This window comes from Erythrolamprus reginae, chromosome 9 (assembly GCF_031021105.1).
Source record: "Erythrolamprus reginae isolate rEryReg1 chromosome 9, rEryReg1.hap1, whole genome shotgun sequence".
In the NCBI taxonomy this organism is placed as follows: Eukaryota; Metazoa; Chordata; class Lepidosauria; order Squamata; family Dipsadidae; genus Erythrolamprus; species Erythrolamprus reginae.
In genome coordinates, this window is record NC_091958.1 from 29,735,548 (window position 1) to 29,740,772 (window position 5,225).

Genomic DNA, 5,225 nt, shown 5'->3' on the forward strand with positions numbered 1-5,225 from the left:
CCAGGATTGACACCGAGTAACATCACACAAGTAGTCCTTGCTTAATAACTGGTCCCTTAGCAAGGGTTCAAAGTTATGATGAATACCCTTGTAAGGTCCCGAGTCACCAGGATGCCAAAGAAAGACATAAGCAAGAAGACGCTTGGAAAAAATATGTTTTTATCAGAGGTGGGCTGCTAAGGTGGAACGGTGACGTGTGCTCACCCCCGTGGCTCTGAGTGCTAGCGGAGTCCAGTGCAATTCTGCTACTGCACCTGGGCAGAGTGTGAAATCATGCACGGACATGCAGGGGCACCTGTGGCCTAGGTGCAGTAGCAGAATTGCGCTGGACTCCGCTACCATTCAGAGCCACAGGGGCAAGCACACGTTCCTCCTTAGCAGCCCACCTCTGATTTTTATTTGTACAAAGAAGAGTTGGGTAGACCCTACCACAACATACAAAGGTCACATCTTGGGGAAGCTATGGTATCCTTTTACACCTTCAGAGACATCAGCTTAGCATCCAATTCTGGCCCCTGCTTCCCTTGGCAGTGCAACAAGGAACTGTGTGTGTGTGTTGAGTGCTTAGCAACACAGGGGCTGGGTTACAGGTGGGCTCCTCCCGGTTCAGACCAGTTCGCCCGAACTGGTAGTGGCCCACTGGTGACATCATGATGACATCACAGTACCGGTTCAGTTGGGCTGATACAGCAGCTTCCACATAGACTGCCTATGCCCTAGAGCAGGGGTCTTAAGACTTGTGGACTTCAACTCCACAAGTCTTAAAACCGCCAAGGTTGGAGACCCCTGTCCTAGAGGAGAGCTGCACCGTTAGGGAACTAAGATGAAATACATCAATTGCCCAAGGAGACGTTCGTTGTTGCAGTGAGCAGCCCTTTGCTTCAGGAAACTCATCACATCACCCACTCAATGGACCCGGGGAGGCGGGGAGGGGGCGGGCTACCTGTTCTGCATCTCCCTTCCATCTGCAGCAGTGGCATGCAGCTGAAAGGGTTGCTAGCTAAGCCCTGGGCATTGTCACGACAACCCTCTTCTCTCTCCCCCCTCCCCCCTCCCCCCAGGGACCTCTTCCTGTGGGGCTTGAACAGATGCACTGGACTGGAGCAATGAATTTGCAATGGAGGGAGAAATGGAGGCAAGCTCTCTCTGCAGCTGGAGTCAAAAGGGCATTTTGGTTCTTGGCATCCCCCATTCTGCATTTGGTGCATTCCTTAGGGGCACACAGGTCTAGCCATTCTCCCTCTTCTTCCTCGGCTTTACTGCCCCAGGTGGCTGCAGCTGGGATCGATCAAGAGCCGAGCTGCACCTTCCCCCCACCAGTGGATGCATGAAAGCAGCTATCGGTGGTGGTGGTGAAGTGGTTAGAGTGCAGTACTGCAGGCTACTTCTGCTGACTGCCATCTACCTGCATTTTGGCAGTTCAAACTTCACCAGGCTCAAGGTTGACTCAGCCTTTCCTCCTTCCAAGGTGGGTAAAATGAGGACCCAGATTGTTGGGGGCAAAAGGCCGACTCTGTAAACCGCTTAGAGAGGGCTATAAAGCATTGTGAAAGGGTGTACAGTATAAGTCTAAATGCTACTGCCAAATGCAATGAGCCAGGATTTTCTATGTCCCTTTACCACCATCTAGTGAGAGCTGAGAGTATTGCAGCTAGGGTGGCAGCAACCCTCCAACTACCTGTATAGTAGGGGTCTTGGACTTCAATCCCCAGCAGGCTGAGCAAGATTATCAGTGAAATGCCAGGGACAGGGGAAGTATCTAAAAAAAAAAAAGAGGGCATATAAGCATCAGGAAAGTATACTGCTCAAAAAAATAAAGGGAACACTCAAATAACACATTCTAGATCCGAATGAATGAAATATTCTCATTGAATATTTCATTTGCGCAACTATTCCATTTGCACAACAGCATGTGAAACTGATTGTGTTGCTTCCTAAGTGGACAGTTTGATTTCACAGAAGTTATATTCTGTTGTTCAAGTGTTCCCTTTATTTTTTTGAGCAGTGTACATGAACAGTAAACTCTAGGGCAGAATTTCTGAAATTTAAGATAGTTGGAATTCAACTCCCAGAATTCCCCAGGTTGAGAAACAGAAACGACATTACCATTCATGGGAAGGAATTAACTGCAACAATAGCCTGATGGTCCATAAATCGAATAATTGTCCTCTTTTCTTACTTTAGTGGATACTTCTAGAACGGAAGGACCTTTTGTGGCTATAGACATACAACCCCAGAGCATCCCAAGATTGGGGCCAAATTCGGATGATTTCAAGATTTGGGGGCATGTTCAGAGATGGGTTCCACCCAGTTTGGATCAGTTCACCTGAACCGGCAGCAACTGTCTGGTGACGTCACAATGACGTGACGGAACCAGTTCAGCCAGTGTCGGTCTGTGGAAGCAGCCATCTTTTAAAATGTTTTTTTTAATGTTTTTTTTTAAATTTCCAGGATATTTTTCTTCTTTGCACATGCAGAAGCTGAATTTCTGGCCCTCTGCATACATCGCCATCTTGTTTTTGGCTTTATTAAAAAAAATTCAGATTTTTGTCACTCTGCATGTGCACAGGTGCAAAGCGCCCACAGGGCACTGCGATGCAGTGTAAAAGGAACTGAACCAGCAGGGAGGTAAGTTAAAATCCACTCGTGGGCATGTTGCATGGAAATGCTCCACAACATTGGCAAAAAAAAATTAAAAATCAGAACATCAAATACAAGCTGGGCAGATACGACTTCATAGAAGACCCTCACACTCCAAAGGGTCTTGGAGTACTCATCTCAACCTATCTAAGCATAAAGGCATTAAGAGTTGTCAACGTAATCTTGCAAAGCTTCTTCTCCGGTAATATTATACTGCAAACTAGGGCATACAAAATTCTCGAATACAGTTCATCTGCCTGGAACCTCCACTGTATATCGTAGATATACAATAGTCACAATGAATCAGCACAAAATGAGCAGAAAAACACAGGGAGAAAGAATCACATTTCTGGCTCCCTCTTATGGCAATCTCCAACACTAACTCTTAAAGTCATAGTGTTTCAATACATACAAGCATTCATTGTTAGCTTATTTATATATTGCCAAACCCAACGGTCATGTACATAGTACTAAAAGTAACCATATCTGTGTTTTAACTTCCTTGCCTAAAACCCAAAGTTATTCTTTGCCTGACAAGATTCTCACTGAGTTTTCTTTAGTGAGATTTCATAGAATCATAGAGCTGGAAGGAATGTGGGAGATCTTCTAGTCCTTCTATCTTCCTGGACAAATGGCTGCCCAATCTTTTCTTGAAAACCTCCAGAGATTGAGCGTCCACAACTGCGGAGGGAAGCTGTTCCATTCATCAATAGTTCTATCAGGAAATTCCTTCTGTCAGGTTGAATCTCTCTCTGAGGAGCTTCCACATATTGCTTCTTGTCCTGCCATCAGTTGCATTGGAGAATAAGTCAATCCCGTTCCCTGGAACAGCCCTTCAAATTTTGGAAGATGGTTATCCTATTACCGCTGAACCTTCCCTTAGCCATCATTTCTACAATTTAGCCTCCAGGCCCTTAATTATCTTTGTTGCTCTTTTCCACATTTTTTCTAGGGCCTCAGCATCTTTGAGAGGTTGAGATTGACAGATAAATGGAGTTGGAAAGGACCTTGTAGGTGATCTAGTCCAACCCTCTGCCCAAGCAGGAGACCCTACACCCTGACAGATGGCAGTCCAATCTCTTCTTGAAAGCCTCTAGCGATGAAGCTCCCACGACTTCCGATCGCAACTTCTGTTCCATCAATTGATTGCTCGCCCTGTCAGAAAATTCCTCATTTCCAGGTTGAACCTCTCATTGTTCAGTTTCCACCCATTGCTCCTTGTCTGGCCTTCAGGGGCTTTGGAAAATAGCTTGAGCCCTTTCTTTCTGTGGCATCAGATGAGAAAACTGAGAAATTCACAAATGACCTACTTCCCATTTAAAATCAATATATTTCATGAAAATTGTAATTTTTAAAATTTTCTTCTACTGGCCTCTCTAGGATCCAGGAAGTGGGCAGGTCTTTTTACTGATAATATAAAACACACAGCTGGTTGTTCAGATAACAGATAAAGCACATTTTTGCACCTGTTCAGCGTTCCTGGCTGAAGAATAGAATAACCTGCTGAGTCTGTCAAACACAGCCCCCTTACCTGAGGCTGCTCACCTGTGGAGTTCACAGCCCTCTCTCACCGTGTTTACCTGCAGAGTCTGCAGAGAGGGGCGGCATACAAATCTAAATAATAAATAAATAAATAAATAAAATCTTCGTATGAAAGGCTAGCATTTATTTTTATTTACAAGTCACTAAAGAGACTGAGTGGCTTGGAAGTAGCCTAGGTTGTAAACTATCCATAAGCACCTGCAATGCCATAGGAATTTTCTGCATTGACTTGTAAACTAGAGTTTCACAAAGAGTAAGTAGGTTGACCAACTGGGGTGTCTTCCACAAATCACAAAATGATCAGCTATAAAAGCACAATATGCCATTTCAGCCTCTTAACCTTGAGAATATTTGCCTTTTCTTTTTACGGCTTAAGTACTGCTTTTCATTGAAGTTGCCTCCCTTTTCCAACTGTTGCCTCACCTCTGCTGGCCTACTTAAAGTGTGCCTCTAAGGAGAGCTTCACGTGGGACTAAGTGTTCATGAAGACTTTGCTCTTCATCTCCCATTATTTTTTTTCCCCACTGAACCAATTATTTTATCAAAGAAGGGAAACTAAACTGGCTTAACATAATTAGTTTCTAATAAAAGCATGCTGGCAGCCTGTAATCACCTAATTTCCCTCTGGGTGCTTGGCAATTAATTGTTTTCTTATTGTTATCTTCGTAGATTCCGAAGTCAGGCTAACATGCCGTGACTATTTTTGCTTTATCTTCTTCCCTTTTATAAAAAGAGATTGCTCGAGTAGATTTCTCTCGTCACATTGCCCTGCAGTTTCCAAAAATCAGACTGGTTATCAACACATATACGAGGGTTATCCGGAAAATAAGGTCACAAGGCCCATAGCGCTCGCGGGGAATGTTCACGGGGGAAGTTGGTATTATATCATTTAGCGGGAAGCCAGCAGGAGAGAACGATCAGTGCCAGTGGTCAGTAGATCATCGACTGGCGTTGTGGTGAAGGTTAGAGATGAGCGTCCTCATTCCGTTTCCCTCCAAATGTGAAGTGCGTGCTGTAATACACTACCTGGATGCTAAGGGCAT

At 44.7% G+C, this 5,225-nt stretch overlaps 1 long non-coding RNA gene across 1 annotated transcript; it reads right to left on the bottom strand.

The window, feature by feature from the left end:
- Positions 1–2,455: 2,455 nt before the first annotated feature.
- LOC139172057 (uncharacterized) lies at positions 2,456–4,237 on the bottom strand. Its single transcript, XR_011559832.1, has 2 exons — positions 4,186–4,237; positions 2,456–3,905 (listed from the first exon to the last, which is right to left on the bottom strand). It is a non-coding gene; the product is annotated as an uncharacterized lncRNA (long non-coding RNA).
- Between the last annotated feature and the right edge of the window lie 988 nt (positions 4,238–5,225).